This window comes from Phacochoerus africanus, chromosome 14 (assembly GCF_016906955.1).
Source record: "Phacochoerus africanus isolate WHEZ1 chromosome 14, ROS_Pafr_v1, whole genome shotgun sequence".
Lineage (NCBI taxonomy): Eukaryota > Metazoa > Chordata > Mammalia > Artiodactyla > Suidae > Phacochoerus > Phacochoerus africanus.
The window spans coordinates 17060504-17079010 of NC_062557.1; the positions used below are offsets into that span (position 1 = coordinate 17060504).

Consider the following 18507-nt stretch of genomic DNA (forward strand, 5'->3'; position numbering starts at 1 on the left):
CCCTAGGAACTTCTACATGCCATGGGTGCAGCCAAAAAAAGAAAAAAAAAATTAAAAAAAATATTCAGGGAGTTCCTGTTGTGGTGCAGCAGAAACGAATGCAGTGACTAGGAACCATGAGGTTGCAGGTTCGATCCCTGGCCTTGCTCAGTGGGTCAGGGATTCAGTGTTGCTGTGGGCTGTGGTATAGGTCTCTGATGCAGCTCAGATCCTGTGCTGCTGTGGCTGTGGTGTAGGCTGGCCGCTGTAGCTCCGATTCAACCCCTAGCCTGGGAACCTCCCTATGCCTTAGATGTGGCCCTGAAAAAAAAGAAGCAAAAAAAAAAAATTCATATAAAGTTCTGGTTAAACTACATGTATTAGTGCTTGTGTAGCTACTTTGAAATATGGGCCTTCAGAGGAGAAAGCCATCAATCTTAGAGGTTAGATCTTAACATAGCTAATGGCCTGGGAGAACACGACTTGTTTAAGAAATACAGTTAAATTTTAGCACTATTTTCTTTCTTTTTTTTCTTTTTCTTTTTTTTTTTTTTTGGTCTTTTTGCCGTTTCTAGGGCCACTTCTGCGGCATAAGGAGGTTCCCAGGCCAGGGGTCGAATTGGAGCTGTAACCACCGGCCTATACCAGAGCCACAGCAACTCTGGATCCGAGCTGTGTCTGCAACCTACACCACAGCTCATGGCAACGCGGGATTCTTAACCCACTGAGCAAGGGCAGGGACCGAACCTGCAACCTCATGGTTCCTAGTTGGATTCGTTAACCACTGAGCCACAATGGGAACTCCTTTTTTTTTTCTTGCTTTTTAGGGCTGCACTCGTGGCATATGGAGGTTCCCAGGCTAGGGGTCAAATTGGAGCTACAGCTGCTGACCTAAGCCACAGCCACAGCAATGCAGGATTTGAGCCACATCTGTGACCTATACCACAGCTCACGGCAATGCCGCATCCTTAACCCATTGAGTAAGGCCAGGAATTGAACCCGCAACCTCATAGTTACTAGTCGGATTTGCTTCCTTTGCGCCACAATGAGAACTTCCTTACACTATTTTCTTAAATATCTCCAAATAAGTTATTTCTAGATTTAGGAGTGCTTTCAGGGTTAACCTGTATCTTCAGTTATTGTTCTCGTCACTAATGCAGTTAAATTATGAGGCTGCCCAAGATTAGTGATTTCTTCTGAGTTATTAAATCACTTCTATGATGAGATAGTAAGGTAATATCTTTGTGTAAATTCTGGAAGTATAAGGAAGAAAAATTGTCTTGTTTTTAGGTGGGATTGAAGCTGAGGAATACCATGCATTCTTATAACACTTTGCCATTGATGAGTTTTTCAAATGCCTTAAATTGTTTCATTTTACTGCACATTTGTTTGTAGTGGATTGAGTACATAAGAATATATGATTTTTTTTTTTTTTTTTAGCATGTGGCTGCAAGTGTGGCATATGGAAGTTCCCAGGCCAGGAATCAAACCAGAGCCACTGCAGAGACAACACCGAGTAGTCGTGATGTGAGCCACAGTGGATGTCTGGATTATATGATATTTTGAATTAGTTGAGACCTCCATTTAGTGAAAAAAAAAAAAAATCTTGATCTCTGAGCTTTATAGTCATTGTAATCAATGTGAGGATTTTCTCTTACTTACCTTTGGCCAAATGTTGATACTTGTGAAACTGTCAATTGGAAGTATTGTTTAATACCTTTGGGTTTATTTATTTATTTATTTTTGTCTTTTTGGCATTTCTTGGGCCGCTCCCATGGCATATGGAGGTTCCCAGGCTACGTCAGAGCCATAGCAACTCGGGATCCGAGCCGCGTCTGTGACCTACACCACAGCTCATGGCAACGCCGGAGCGTTAACCCACTGAGCAAGGGCAGGGACCGAACCCGCAACCTCATGGTTCCTAGTCAGATTCGTTAACCACTGTACCACGACGGGAACTCCTACCTTTGGGTTTAATACCTTTGTCATGTTTGCACTTCTTTTTTTTTTGTCTTTTTGCGTTTTCTAGGGCCGCTCCTACAGCACATGGAAGTTCCCAGGCTCTAGGGGTCTAATCAGAGCTGTAGCCACCGGCCTACGTCAGAGCCACAGCAACTTGAGATCCGAGCTGAGTCTGGGACCTACACCACAGTTCACCGCAACTCCTGATCCTTAACTCACTGAGCGAGGCCAGGGATGGAACCCGAAACCTCAAGGTTCCTAGTCGGATTTGTTAACCAACTGAGCCACGACAGGAACTCCATATTTGAACTTATTATGCACCAGGTGAGTAGCATGTTTCTACTGGGAGGCTGTGACTGTGGAAGGCAGGGGATATGGTGGGAAAGTAAGAAATGGAGACTGGCACCCTGATCCCAGCATGTGTTTCAGCTTTGGCTTTGGGGAGTCTCTCAGCTCTTTTCTCTTGGCTTCATTTTCTTGATAATAAGATCTGGAGGTTGAACTATATGGCCTTCCGTAAGTCCTTGTATATCTAAAATTCTTTGATATAAATTTCCCAATTTTGGTTCCATTTATTCTGCCTTTCTACTTACTATTTAGCCAGCTGAATGGTAACCTGATAGCATGTACCAATTTCAATTTAAAGATGTTTCTTTCATGATATAATTTTAATATTGTCCTAAATAGATTAATGTGTTCATTTCTGGAGTTCTCACTGTGGCTCAGTGGAAACGAACCCAACTAGTATCCATGAGGATTCAGGTTCAGTCCCTGGCCTCGCTCAGTGGTTAAAGGATCCGGCCTTGCTGTGAACTGTGGTGTAGATTGCAGATGAGGCTCTGACTCATTGTTGCTGTGGCTGTGGCGTAGGCCAGCAGCTGCAGCTCCACTTCAACCCCTAGCCTGGGATCCTCTATATACTGCACCTTTGGCCCTAACAAGAAAAAAAAAATGTGTTCATTTCTCTGATGTCTGGACTAGGTCCCTGGGGTGCAATGGTAAATAACAAAAACTCGGTCCCTGTCCTTTTGAAACTAAATGGTTTAGGCTTTAGGACTTTCTCCTGCGGTATTATATTAATTGCTTTCTTTTTTTTTTTTAAAGTATGAAACAAAACCCCTGTCCTTTTGAGATAAGTTTGGACACATTGAGTACTGAATTTTATTTTATTTATTTATTTTTGTCTTTTGTCTTTTTAGGGCTGCACCCATGGCATATGGAGGTTCCAGGCTAGGGGTCAAATCAGAGCTGTAGCCACTGGCCTATACCACAGCCACAGCAACTTGGGATCCCAGCCACGTCTACAACCTACACCACAGCTCATGGCAACACCAGATCCTTAACCCACTAATTGAGGCCAGGGATTGAACCTGCATCCTCATGGATACTGATCGGGTTCATTAACCACTGAGCCATGAGGGGAACTCCCTGAATTTTTTTTTTTTGTCTTTTCTAGGGCCGCACCCATGGCATATGGAGGTTCCCAGGCTAGGGGTCGAATCGGAGCTGTAGCCACCAGCCTACGCCAGAGCCACAGCAACGCAGGATCCAAGCCGCGTCTGCGACCTACACCACAGGTCACCGCAACGCTAGATCCTTAACCCACTGAGCGAGGCCAGGGATCGAACCTGCAACCTCATGATTCCTAGTCGGATTCGTTAACCACTGAGCCATGACGGGAACTCCCTGAATTTTTGATAGAATATCCTGCTTAGGAGTTTCTGGCTTGTTAGAAGATACATGGTGAGGAAGTTAGAGAGTGCCTTTTGGAGTCTGCTTATTGTGTAGATGAGAGTAATCACAATTTGGAATAATCATAGTTCCTGCCTTTAAGAGCTTTCAGGCCAGTTTCAGGAGGCAAGACTGGTATATGAAAATAACCTCAGAGGAATTATAGAGAGCATTTAATCAAGAGCAGAGTAATACAGTGCCAATTATCTACATTATTGTTATTTTTATTATTACTGTTTCCTTGAAGGAAAAATGAGTTGGAGGTGGATTGGGGGAGAGGAGTGAACAAAGGAACGATGGTGAGGAGGATGGTTCTCTTTCTCTAGGCAGAAAGAACACATAGATACATGGGATGGGTACAGAGTTGTGTATAGGAGGGAAGGGCTTTTCTATGTAAGTTATATAAAATATGACAATATGAATTATCATAAAGTATTATAATGATAATACTCTAAAATATGAGAAAATCATCAGTATGTTTTTGACTTCAGGCATGGGAAACCTAACGCAAATTGGCTTAAACAATAATGAAATGTTTATTACATTGGTGTCATGTAGCTGGAAGTCCAGAAATCTTGCAGATGTCAGGATTGTTTGATGTAATCATATTATGCTGTCTCCAAGGACGAAGGTTCCCTCCATCTCTCCATTCTGCCCTCTTTGATGTGGGTGGCATCTTCAGGATTGCTCTAAGGTGACTGTAGAAATTTGAAGTGTGATGTTCAGGACCTGAAGAACTGTTTCTTGCTCATCGTTTTAGGACTGAAGAAGCTTTTTTCACAAGTCTCTCTCAAAGGCCTTCTAGTGGGCTTCCCCTTATGTCTTATTGGCCAGGATTAGGTTCCATGCCTGTTCCCAACAAATCACTGATATATAGGATGGATTAAAACTAATCCATTAGGTTAGAGTGGATATTGGAGAGCCAACCACAGTGACTACTCCAAGAATGATTTGAAAAATGAGTAGTGTGTCTGTGTCTGTGTTTGTTTGGCTTTTTAGGGCTGCGCCCGCAGCATATGTAAATTCCCATGCTAGGGGTCGAATCAGAGCTGTAGCTGCTGCCCAACGCCACAGCCATGCCAGATCTGAGCCGAGTCTGTGACCTACACCACAGCTCACAATGCTGGATCCTTAATCCACTGAGCAAGGCCAGGGATCGAATCCAAGTCCTCATGGATACTGGTCCAGTTTGTTACTGCTGAGTCACCACGGGGACTCCTGGTGTGTATGTGTTTAATGAGCCTTGGTATTCACTGTGATTTGGGGGGAAATTTTAAGAAAATATATTTCTCTTAAGACTTTTGTGTCTGTAGTGGCTCACCTTTGAATGCCCTTATTTGTGAAAATTGGTGTCTGAGCATAAAGACATCTTTACTGAGATAGAGATTGAAACAAATTGACTGCTTTAAGTGTCATAAACACTGTGAACTCTTCACTCTTGGGCTAAGCAATGAGAAAAAAGAAAAGTTGGCATTTATTTTTACACATGATTAAAAATGAGCATTTGGGGAGTTCCCATTGTAGCTCAATGGTAACAAATCCAACTGGTATCCATGAGGATGCAGGTTCAATCCCTGGCCTCGCTCAGTGGGTTAAGGACCCGGAGTTGCCACAAGCTGTGGTGTAGGATGCAGTTGTGGTTCAAATCTGGCGTTACTGTGGCTGTAAAATATGCTGGCAGGTTCAGTTCCAACTTGACTCCTGGCTCAGGAACTCCCATATGCCGCAGGTTTGGTCTTAAAAAGAAAAAAAAAGAGCATTTCCATCTTTTTCTTAACCATCGAAGAAGATGTATTTTATACTTTTTAGTTATTTGGGAGCAAGCATCTTTGAACATAATATTTAAGTATACACTGCAAAGGGTTTGCCTTATTTGGTATTTTTCATTCTGCTCATTTAGATTTCAGAATCCTCAGATTAGGGCTCTAGTTCGCCATCTATTGGTCTTGGAATTAACTTTCTGCTGTAATTATGTGGAATTACTATTTTTGTGGGCATGTGTGTATATACATTTTTAAATCAACTAACACCCCCTCCAGGATTATAAATTAAAAAGCCAAGACTGGGATCTCTTTAGGATATATATGCAATTATGTATACATATATTTTTTTATTCTTTGTATAATTTGACACTGTGACTCTTGATATTTGAGTACCTTCACTATGACGTAGTGTGATTGTAAGAGTACAAAGGGAAACTCACAGAAATTTTGGGGTAGAGGCTGTAGGAGCTGGTGAGTTAGTGTAACTTTGTGGGAGGACAAACAGTAAGGCTGTTTTTTTTGACTAACAGAAATGACACACACCACCGGATATTGGTTCTGGTAAGCCACAACACAGTATTGAGCATTTCTCATCTTCCTCTTTGGTACTAGAGCATACCCTTTTCATCTGCTGAACTTGATGATTTTATTGTTGGAAACATTTTTTTTTGTTCCGTCATTTAATATTTTGATGAATCCCAGAGTTCCTTTTTTAAAGTCTCTTAAGTACAGAATTCATCTTTTGGCATCTTTTTCTTTAATTTAAAAGGATGGTGGAATTATAATTTGTGTAAATGTGACACTTTGCGTTATATTGCCAATTTTTTTTAATCTAGAAAAGGTTCTATTATTTTAAGGCCCTGTTTTGGGAAAAGAATAAAATACTGTGCCGACAAACTGGCCATGAGAAATGGTAAAGGTGCCACCACTTCAAACCAACTGTGGTAGGAAAGTGGAAGTTTGCTTTTTGTTGTGAGATTTGGGTTTTTCTCTATGGAGTTCTTTGTTAAACTTTTAGCATAGCAGTGAACTTCCTTTTGGTGGCGACAGGAAGCATAAATACTCATTGTGTAATGCCATTTGCCTGCTTTGGCGGATCTGCCAAGCCATGACACCCAAAACAAGACGCGTGCCTCTTAACGAAAACTACAGTTCCCAGCGGGCCTGGCGCTGGTGGGCCATCACTTCCCCTCTAGCTGCGGGCTGGCCCTTCCCGGGCTGGCCCGGCGCGGGCTCTGGCTGGCGCCTGCGCAATGACGACGTGAGCTTTTCTTTTCTTTTTTTTTTTTTTTTTTTTTTTTTTTTTTTTTTTTAACCCTGGCCGCTGCGGAGCGCGGCGTTGGGGCCAGTGCCCAGGCATGCTGCAGTGTACGGAGGCAGGCTGCTCGGACAAAGGGCGGCAGAAAGCGCTTCACTGGTCAGGGAGCTCCCCACCTCATTCAGCGCACGTTTAGCCCTGCAATAGTGTGGCACCTGGAATAGTGACAGCATTAGTCTATTTACTACCCAGTACAAACAGTTTCTCGCTCATGTCCTCTTGCTCCGTCGCGCTAGCCTGCCTTGTCCCTCATAGGCGGCGCGCGGCCCGCCAAACCCATCGCGGAGGGAATGTGACGGCGTCAGCGCCTCAGATTAGCCTTACCCAGGCCGGAGCGAGGGCCCGCTCCCGCCTGCCGCAGTGCCGCGTGCATTCACCGCACGTCTGGGAGCGGCAGGATCCCGACGCCGCGGCCTCCGCAGTTGGAGGTGCAGAAACAGCGGCCGCGGCGAGGAGCCATGACTGAGGCGGCGGCGACGGCGGCCGCGCCTCCTGGCGGCCCGCGGGGGCGGCGCGGCAGGCGCCCCCTGGCGGCGCGCCGGGGCGGAGCGGCCGCCGCAGCCGCAGCCGGCGGAGGCGCTGCTGTCCCTCCTCCCCGTGTCCCCGGCGCTCGCCCGCTCGCTCGTTCGCTCCATTCTCCCTCCGCTTCAGATTAAAGGGGGGGAGGGAAAAGAAGCTCGGCCGCCATTTTCCCAGTGCCGCCGCCACCGCCGCCACCGCTCGCCGAGCCGGCGGGAGAACCGAGCACCGTAGCGAAGCCGACTCGTCTTGCCGCGGCGGCGCGGGGGGCGGCCGGAGCGCGCTCGGCGGCCGGGAAGAGGCGTCCGGGGGCGGTGGCCGGGGTGCGGGTTCGGGCTGCAGACGGCGGCGCTTGTTTGTGCGGGGCGGGGGGGCGGCTTCACCCTCTGCCCCCGCCCGCCCGTTTTCCCGGCCGAGCTGTGTTCCCCGGCTGTGCCCAGGCCCTGCCGGAGCCGAGGAAGGCCGGAGAAAGGGCCCGAAAGAGAAGAAAAAGCAGCCGCTCCCCGCCGCCTTCCCCTCCCCCTCCGCCTCGCCCCCCCGCCCGGAAAGTCAGGGCGGCTCCGGGCGCCGGGGGGGAGGAGAGCGGCGGGCCCGGGCCGGAGCCGCCGCCGCGCGCCCCCGCCCGCTGCCGCCGCCGCCGCCGGCCCTTGGCGCCCAGGCCGGGGGCTGTTTGCAAACTGCGCCCATTTTGTGGGCTGAATCCGCCCGGGCAACGCTCTTCCATCACGTGGTAGGTGCTGCTGCTGCTGCTGCTCCTCTCCTCCTCCTCCCGCTGCCCTTTCTCCTTCTCCTCGCTCTCCCTGTGGCTCCCATTTCTCCCTCTCTTTGTTAGTTGTAACTAGAAAGGCAGGGCAGGGCAGGGCAGGAAAAATCCCCGGAACTTTAAATGGCCTCTCCGGGCTTCCCCGCTGCGGGTCCGGGGCTGGGAGTCGCCCAAGGGCGGGGGTGTGCGGGGGCCCTTCCCCACCAGCTGCCGCCTCGTTCGCTAGCTTTTCCTTTGGCGTTCTATTTAAAAACGAGGCTTTAAGAGCACGATTTATTCCTGTAAAAAAGCCCCAAACAAACTCTGGCTCTCGCCTTGAACTTCTCGACTGCAAAAGGCCTTTCTCTGCTCGAAACACACCTCTTGAGCGTTTCACGGTGTGTATCACAACTCTGATTGTTTAGTGAGAAGGTTATTTGTTTCCTTTATTATCATTTTTGTTGCTTATAAATTGAGGTCACTTACGTTTTCAGATCTAGTCTCCCTCAGGCGGACTTTTTTTTTTTTTTTAACTAAAGAGGAAGAGACATTTATTTGCTTTTAAGTGAGTTTGGGGGGCCTGTTTTCCGGCTGACGGTCTTTTGATTCTCAGCAAATAGTTTGATTGTTTTCCATACGATAAACATCCCTACCCTCATGTTTTACTTAGAAATCCTTTTGTTTTCCCTTGTCGGGATCCCAATGTGGTTTTTCTGAGAAACACGTTACTTAACTATTGCTTATTGATTGCCTTAGGGGAGAAGGGGTGACATGGCGCCACTTTAAATTGCTCTCTTTCCTCCTCTGTTTTCCTCCCCTTTATTCTGGAGGTCACTGAAGCATTTTTCGTGACCTGTTAATGAAACTACTTGAGAATTTTAAGAATACAACTAGTCCGGCTGGAGTTTGATACCTCAAGGGTCTGGCGATCCGAATCCCGAGGTCCCCAAAGTTCCGAGAAATCTTCCTAGTCTTCCTGCCTCGCGTCCCTCCCCTCCATTCACTATCCTGGTGTTGCCATCTCCTTTGTCACGTGGCTAGCAATCATTGTGTTTTTTTGTTTGTTTTGGGGTGTGTGTTTATATTTTTAAATTGTAGCCTAGAAGAACCTCCCTCCGCCCCATTGGAGAAAACAAAACGTTTTAGTTTTTTTAGTTTTAGAGTCAGAGAACGTTTATAATAAACGATAAAATTACATAATCTTTGCCTTGCATAATCATGATATAGTTATAGATTGTTAGCGAACTTTGTCTCTAAAGCACTTTCAAGTATAGAAAGTAGAACATTGGAATATGTTTGCCATTTCTCAGAATAGTCTAGTATTTGCCCTGCTTTTTTGGGTCCTTTAAAGTACCACTATTTACAAGGGCTTAAGTGGGTGTGTTTTCCTCTCCCCTCCCCCCTTCTATAGGCTATACTTGGTTCTTTTCTAACCTGCTGTCTGACCGATTTAGAAATTTTCAGTTGTCTACAGGCTTGTCATTTAAAACTATTCTTATTTTCTCTTAACAGTAGTGAATACTTTTGAGAATAATTGTTTTTTACCTAAAGTGTTTTATTACGTTTCTATTACATTTTTGATCCAGAGAATTTTTATTATGAATCCCATTGATGTAGAAGAGTGCTATTCTATTTTGTTTCTTCATATCAGTTTTCACAATAGTTGGGTAGATTTCTATTTTATAAAATGCCAAGTTCATTTCTCTATTGTTTCTGCATAGGTTACTAGCCACTTTACCAGTTTGAAAAAAGATCTGTTGTCAGTTAAATTTTTTTTTAAAGTAAATATGAAATATAGTGATTCTTAAGTATACCTTGATTCTTTTCCTCTGCCATGTATATTTTCAATGGTTTTGGGCCATTTTCCTTGCTAACAGTTACATCATGTCATGTGATATGTGCAGTGTGATGTGTAGTTCTAAAAATAAGGCAAGGTAAAAATGCTCATCCTTTGGGAATTTAAAAATGTAACATATATGGGGATAATTATCTAAAGTTGTGGAATTCTGATTTTGATTTCTGCTAGGTTTATCCAACAAAGTATGCAGAATGCAGTTTCTTGACCTTTAGCATATTCGATGTATTTGTTAGTGATCTTATGATTTGAAGTGTTTAATTTTTAAATTTTCAAGTGTGAACCTCTTGAAAGGAAACGTAGATGTGTGACAAAGATTCTTAACATCTATGTCATGATAAAGATGATTGGTCTCTGATGACTGCCTTATTTAAGTATGTATAAGGAAAGTTTTTGATTTATGTCTGTAGACATTTAAAAGAGTGATCAGTTAAGAATTGACAGAGCCTTGAGGTATAGTGGGGTTTCTGGTCCTTTCACCTATATGAATCTTTTTAAATGAAGTATTTAGAAGTATTCCTGCATCTCTCCAGAAAGCTTTATTCAAAATTTTAACATTTTTTACTTTTGTGCTTTGCTAAAGTGAGATACTGAATCTTTGTATGATTATCTTCCTGCCTACACACGTTATTTCTATGGTGAAACCTGCAGAGCATACTTTGATTGTTAGGTGACTTATCATTATCCTGTTGAGGAAAATTCTGAAAGCTAGAAACTGAGTAAGCCTTAGTTCACTTTTGAACTTTTATCAAGGTGAGGAGAAAGGAAAATAACTTTCTTCAAACACTGCCAATATCTTCCATTTCTAGTTATGCTACACTGTAACCAGTGTCTCTACATCCTCTGGATTTTACTGGGTTGACCACAGATTTTAATTGTATTTCAAAGTGAATAACAAGTTATAGATTTGTTCTTTGACATAACCTGACTCATGTAATCTAAAACAGAGCTATTGCGGTTGGTGATGCTGTTTTGAGAAGATATTTTAGTATGGAGTGGTTCTAGTTAAGACCTTTTTTGAGTAAAGCTTAGTTAACCTTGTTGTAGTACTAGAAAAGCACTTGTAAAATGTTGCAAAAAAAATTAATCCTTGTTGATTTTTCTAAACAATAGTCATTGAAAATCTTGAATTAAAAGAGTCATGCTTATTCCTTTTAAATTTAGTTGGCTTCCGTGTTGGGGGGGGCGGTTGGTAGGGATTATTTTTTCTCCTTGGTGAGGTCATCAGACACAGAAATTAAGTGACTTCCTTTCCTGGAGAGAGATTTTTTTTTTTTTTTTTTAAACTCCAGATATCTTTCCATTCCCTTGGGTTTGGAAAGGAGGGACTAGTTGCGTACTAGGTGTGTGGTCTTTAGTTGATTGCCCCAGAGCAGATCTCATTACTGAGTTTGTTTTAGTTTTAAAACACCTTTTCTTTGCCCTCTTTATTTTAAGTAAGTTTATGCCTTGATTATTTAGACTGTTTTAGGTCTCAGGAAGCATATTTTGCATTAGTGCCCTTTTACTTGATCACTTTATGAAAAGGTGTAGGTGCAGGTGTCTCGAATAAAATGGCCCCAAACATCTGTGGTTCCTGCTGAGTCAGTTCAGAGTACTTGGATCATGTCCTTTCCCTAAAATAGGACTTTACCTGTTTCTTGGAAATCTGTATTAAGACTGAGTCTTCATGTTGCTTCTGAAGATGTATGTTTAAATTATCGTTTCTATCATAATAAGTTGCATATGAGCCTCTGGGCACACTGAAAGTTGTGCAAAAATATTCCTGCCAGAGAATAGTAATTCAGAACACTGAACAGGACTATTTTGTCAGTACTTCCCATTCCCTGAAACGTGAGATCAAAACTCAGTGAACCACAATAATGATTAGAAAAGGCAATATAAATTTAAAAAACAAATACCTACTGTGCTAGAGGTCACAGACATTTGAAGGCCACAAGAAGAGGTGGAAAGTAAGTGGTGTCCTTGAGTGTCACTTCCAGATTGGAGAGAATTGTGGGTCATAGGAAAAGACCAGTATGTGTTATTGGGAGGGCCACTGTTGGCTATTAGTTCAGTTATCATTTTGTCATGTGCCTGTCTTTTAGAAAGTAGGGTAAAACATATAGGAGAAAATAAGTAGATAGGTATGATTTACCAAAAAGCCTGGACTCCAAAAGGAACTGAAATAGATGTTTTTATCTTCATGTGGGTTTTTTTGTTTTCTTTTTTTTTTTTTTACAGCTATGGGAAGCTTTATTTTACTATTTTATATACTTTTGAGTGTTTTTGAAAGTTACTGTTATAAAAAGATTGTATCTTTATAATGCAACATTGTTTAAGGACCTCTCCTTGAAGTAGATTTGACAGTTAATGCCTAGTGGTTCCCTGACTCCTCTCTTCTTTATGTGTTAATAAGTGTTTCTTGTCTTTGAATAAAGAGAAAGCTAAAATGTAGGGTATGAGGAAACCACCTTCAAAGTAGAGAGCACAATTCATATTTATGAATGAAAAACAAACAAACTTGGGTAGTCTGGAAGGAAAACTTCAAGATATATATATCAAGATTTAAAAGCATTATGCCAAGAGGCCCTTGAAAGTAGGGACCTTTTAACTTCCTATCTCTGTTGTGTAGTGGTGTCTGGCAACTGATAGCTGTTACCTTCTGCAAGCCTTGCTTTTCTAAGACTTTAAGCCAGCTCCATAAAATTTTAACATTTGACTATCCTAGCCTACCAGGGAATAATATAGCTGTATATTTTATTATTGTTGACTTAGACTTACCTTTTTTTCTCTAGGTTTTTTTTTTGTTGTTGTTGTTTTGTTTGTTTTTTTCTCCTTTTTAGGGCCACACCTGAGGTATGTGGAAGTTCCCAGGCCAGGGGTCGAATTGGAGCTGCAGCTACCAGCCTATACCACAGCCACAGCAATGCAGGATCTGAGCCAAGTCTGTGAACTGCACCACAGCTCACGAACTACTGTGGTTCTTAACTCGCTGAGTGAGGCCAGGGATTGAACCCACATCCTCATGGATACTAGTTGGGTTCCTTACCGCTGAGACACGACGGGAACTCCTTCTCTAGTATTAATTTTAAAAAATTATTTTCCCTAAGTTTTTATTTCTGTACTAAAGTTTTTTTAATTACAGTAGAAAACAAACCATGTGACATATTCTTTAATACCATAATCTGATAGTGAAAAACATGGAACTTTAAACGAATTTGTGTGTCATCCTTATGCAGGAGATATATGAATTTCTGTATCTATTCTACTATATGTGCTGCTGAAGTGAGACTCCCCAAGTTTTTGGGAGTAAGAAAATGTAAGGCGGAGGTAAATTCAGTGCAGTTTTATCTACATGTTATCAAAAACTGGTTCTTGTTACTTGAACCAGGAATCCCAAGTGAGCTCTCACTGTGAATTTTAAGTACAGCAGATTCTACCTTTGTGTGGAAAAAGTTGCTTGAGTGGCATCAAAATTAATGGAGTCCATCACCTTTTAATTTCTTTCTACAAAGGGAGCAGCTTAAGGCCAGAACTGGTTAAATTCAGTTGGAACAAGTGTTTGGGAATAAAAAAGATGCATCATAATGTTGTTGTTAGGGCACTAAACCAAAAATTGCTAAAAACTGATATCCACGCTTTCTTTCAATATTTGCTCTTTGGCCTTTGTGACTGCTTATTAGCACTTTCACTGGAGGCTGTGAAGGGATGAAGGAGAAAAGCTAATTTAGCTTCTGATGTTAGCTAGCATAGAGGCTTTGAAGAAGTGGTGTGATAAGTTGAACTGTCAGGAAAGTTTCATTAAACTCTTCATATATTATCCAGGAGAATTGAGGATGTTTGAAGACCTTTAAGCATATTTCAAAAGATATTTAGACCGCTGTTTTTTTTTTCTCCAATTACTGCTTACCTCCTGGCTTTCCCTTTGGCCTCCCAAGGGAATGAAAGAAGGGTTTTGGTATTAACTATTAACATTTCTAAGGCATTGGAAAAATTACTTTAAAAATTGTTAATTCAATATTCTAAAGGGATAAAGGGTTTCAGTGAGATCCCTGGAAATTTGGTCAGGGACCACCCCCACCCCCACCCCCACCCCCACCCCTCACCTTGCCACATCCTTACCCTAAGAAGAACTTACTTGTCTTTGAATTGCTGGGACCCTTAAAGAAGTTTTCAATTTCAGTATTCAGAAACACTTGTATGATTAGAGTTTTGTTAGATAGAAAGAGATGAAAGTACATATTTCCTTTTCCTTTTGTGAGCTAGACTGGTAGGAAATTTGAATTTAGTGATAGGATAGAAATAGGATAAACGAATAATTATTTTGATATGTAGTTATTTTTCAAAGCCGTGTCTATATATTTTTTAACACAAATACGATCATACCTGTTATGTAGCTTGGTCTTTTTTTTTTTTTTTTCCACTTACAGAGATTTTTCACATCAGTGCAGACCAGTTTTTTTTTTTTTCTTCTTTTTCCTTTTTTTAATAGCTGCATAATGTTTTCTGTATCTTTTCCTTTTAAGTTTAGGGGTGGTTTATTTTTTGTTTTTTGGTTTTTTTGTGTTATAATTCTTTAGTGAATTGTGCATGTATCTATATATCTATAAGAATATTTCTGTTGGGCTCCTAGAAGTGCAGTTACTAGTTAAAAATTTGAGTAATTGCACTGAAAGTTTTGATAGGTATTGCCTTCAAAAGGCTTATGTAGCCAAATTTAATAGTTTAAAAATTACAATTAAAAAGTTTGTCATCCTGAGTGCATGTGCTTGGCAATGTAAATTACCAGGATTTGAAGTAGATGAAGTCTGTCCTAGATTCTGTTGATTCGTGCTTCTTTTTAGATTGTTTTCACACTTTATGGTCATACATCCCTATTAACTTCATAATGAATCTCTAATGCATTCAACGTAGAATACTGAGGTTAACATGTCTGCCAGGCACAGTGCTACATGTGAGGGGTGGAGATAAAAACAAGGCATAAAATCTCATTTTAAGAAATAAATGGTCTAGGGAAGGGGAGGAGGTGATAAAATTGGGAGTTTATATTTCATTATGAGCTGTTGCCCAGGTGTTACAGGAATGCAGATAAGACCCTAGAGAGGAAGGGACTCTCTAAAAAGAGCTTACGATCTTGAGCTAAAACTTGAAAAGTAAAGGTGCAAAGGTGTGGAAAAGCCTGGAACTATAGATAAGATTCAGGTGGTTAGAGTGGGAACAGGATGGAAATGAGGCTGAGTGTAAAAGGAGGGGAAATATATGCTATGTGGGAGTTTGGGTTCACCCTTACCCTGGAGTCCCTGAAGGATTTTAAGCAGGAGCGCAACATGGTTGGATTTGTGTTCCCTCCCTTCTTCCTTCTTTTCCTTCTCCTTTTCTTTCTTTTTTTCCCTTGTTTTTTAGGGCCGCATCTGTGGCAGGTGGAAGTTCCCAAGCTAGGAGTCGCATTGGAGCTACAGCTGCTGGCCTACACCACAGCCACAGCAACGCTGGATCCTTAACCCACCGAGTGAAGCTAGGGGTGGAACCTGCAACCTCGTGGTTACTAGTTGGATTTGTTTCTGCTGCGCAAGAACGGAGCTCCCGCCTCCTTTTCTAGTAATCACTTTGGTAGTTGACGCTAGATTGAAGGCTTAATGAGACGGGAGGAAAGAACAGTTGGGAGATGATTACTGCTGGGATTACTATAATGCTTGAGGTTTTGAATGAAGACAGTGGTATTAAGGATGGAATGAACGTGCCTGTCATGCCACCTATTGAACCCTTCCCATTTGACCTTTGTGGTCAGAATGTCATCTCTTTTCAGAAACCTTCTTTGATCCTTTCAGGCAAAACAGTGCTGTATCATCTGGGTTTACTACCTTCACACCTAATTTTTATCACCTTATCTTTGGCATTGATGATACGACCTTAATTCTTAGTGTCTCCAACATTAGACCATTAACTCCTGTAGTCTTTCCTCTGGTATTTGTGTCTGGTATTAGTATATTTTTAAGGTATCTCTGGTAGGTGGTAAATCAGTGATTGGGATCAGGGTTCATTGACATGGGGAATGTTGAGGGGCAGGAATTGGTTTTGAATTTGTTATTAGGGGCAGGAAATGGGCTTTGCAAGTAGCTGTATGGGTGATGCTGGACCCTCCTTATTCTTTAGGTTTCAACTTTTTTTTAATTTTAATTCTTTGGATTTTAAACTTTAGGTTTCAATGTTTTTTCCCTCTGGGAAGCCTTCTGTGACCCAGCTCACTCTCAGCCTGTGTGAGGGTCTCCTAATGTCCCCTGGGATTCCCTCTTCACACAGTGTCTGTCTTTACTGGTCCATGTCATCCTTGTAGACACTTAGTACAGGGCTTTGAGTGCTGTAGGCATTTTAATAAAATGTTTATTGGAGGTAATTAGTTGGTATTTCTCATTGACTTCCCTCTAAAGACTAAAATTCAGAATTGTAGGGTCTAGTAATTAAGCCTCTTCCAGTTTAAACCTAGCCTTACATTTAGTGGTTAAAAGCATGGATTTCAGGGGTAGAGATTTAAATTGGAATCCTTCCCCTGCAATTTAGTAGTTGTGTGCTCTTGGGCACGTTACTTAACTTTGGAGCATCAAGGTTTCTTATCTATTAACATGAGAATAAGGATACTTATTTGTCTTACAACGTTATTGTGACACTTAAATGAGGAGATATATGTAAGACACTTAGCGCAGTGACTGACACAGTAAAAGGTCAATTAATGTAGTGAATAGCAGTCATAATAGTAGCCTATCCTCCAGTCAGAGCTGTGATTCCCTTAGTGATTATGAAATTTAAGAAGCCCTGCCCTATTGGCATAGGAAAGTGTTAGGGACTGAGGTGGTGAGGTCCACATTATTTCTTCGTTTTATAATAAAAATTTTGACTCCTACTCTCTATTGTCCTCATCTTTATCTGCTTAGCACGGTCTTATACTGGAAGGCCTACCTCACCAGGTCATTTTTGCCTACTCTACCCCTGCTGGTAAGTACCAAGCTCTAGCTATATAAAGTTAACGAGCCTGTAAACAAGGATGCTAAGGCTTCCTTGTCTTGGAAATAGAATTAATGAATTGATAACTAGGAAACATTCAGATAATTTTAACTGAACAGTGGCTTTAAGTACATTGATAATTTAAGCAAGCAGGAAGAAAGAGATGTGAATCTGAATAGTCTGGAAAGGTTTTTGTGGAGATGCTGTGTATTGAACAATTAAGTTTTGGGCTTAAAGTGTAGAAGGGTCTTCCAGGTAGGGGCAGCAGCATAGGCAGGATCATGGAGTTGAATCTGGAAGGAGTTTTAGGTCCATGCCACCTGATGTACTTGCTTTGATACTGTTTTAAGGTTCATCTTGGAGAAATAGGACTCATAAGGTATGTACTAGGACCTATTTTAGAGTAGAGAATTGAGGTGATATAAAGGTATGGAATGGATTGGAGGACTGAGGCATCAGTCAGGAAGCTGTTATGATAATTTAGGTGTGAGCTGATGTGGACCTTGGGATGGGTTTGGGTTAGTAGTGTTAAGAATGGAATGGATAGGGAGTTCCTGTTGGTGCTCAGCCGTAACGAACCTGACTAGTATCCATGAGGACGTGGGTTTGATCCCTGGCTTCAGTAGTGGGTTATGGATCTGGCATTGCCATGAGCTGTGGTGTAGGTCACAGGCGCCGCTCGCCCCCTAGCCTGGAACTTCCACATGCTGCACACGTGGCCGTAAAAAGACCAAAAAAAAAAAAAAGGGAAGGAGATACTGAGCCTGAACAGCCATTCCCCCCCCCCCCCCCCCCCCCCGCCCCCTGCAAAAAAAAAAAAAAAAAAGATAAACAAACCCTGAACAGCTTTATGAGAATAAATGGAGCTGAAATTATGAAGGAAAAGAGAACCTTCTCTCTGATCTCTTAAGAGCCTTTATGTTTTCTGTTTGTGCCACTTATTTGGACTTCTGCAGACTTTAGGCCCTTCCAAAGCTGGGAGGAGACCTTGACCATATTCTGCTGTGGTGTGGTGACCATTATAGTTGAGATTTTTGTTGCATCCTGTCTGGATTAATTGTAGTAGCTGATCTTTGACTTTAAAAAAAAATTTTTTTTATTACGATGAATTTATTACATTTATAGTTGTGCAGTGATCATCACAATCCAATTTTATAGGATTTCCAACCCACAACCCCAGCACATCCCCCCACCCCCCCAAACAGTCTCCTTTGGAGACCATAAGTTTTTCAAAGTCTGTGAGTCTGTTCTGCAAAGAAGTTCATTCTGTCCTTTTTTCAGATTCCATATGTCAGTGAAAGCATTTGATGTTGGTGTCTCATTGTATGACTGACTTCACTTAGCATGATAATTTCTAGGTCCATCCATGTTCGTAAAAATGCTGGTATTTCGTTCCTTTTAATGGCTGAGTAATATTCCATTGTGTATATGTATCACATCTTTTTGTTGTTGTTGTTGTTGTTGTCTTTTTGCCATTTCTTGGGCCATTCCCAGGCTAGGGGTCTAATCGGAGCTGTAGCTGCCAGCCTACACCAGAGCCACAGCAACGTGGGATCCGAGCCATGTCTGCGACCTACACCAACGCCGGATCGTTAACCCACTGAGCAAGGGCAGGGATCGAACCTGAAACCTCGTGGTTCCTAGTCGGATTCGTTAA

At 42.2% G+C, this 18507-nt stretch overlaps 1 protein-coding gene across 5 annotated transcripts in view; it reads left to right on the plus strand.

Moving 5' to 3' along the window:
- The window catches only part of KANSL1 (KAT8 regulatory NSL complex subunit 1), a 196907-nt gene that overhangs the window by 26358 nt on the left and 152042 nt on the right, over positions 1-18507 (plus strand). Inside the window, exon 1 of one of the 5 annotated variants that reach the window (XM_047758719.1) lies at positions 7866-8002. The exons of the other annotated variants lie outside the window; for them this stretch is intronic. The gene's annotated coding sequence lies outside the window, so the exon portion shown is untranslated. Of the gene's footprint in view, positions 1-7865; positions 8003-18507 lie in introns of those variants that run through there. 5 annotated transcript variants of the gene reach the window in all.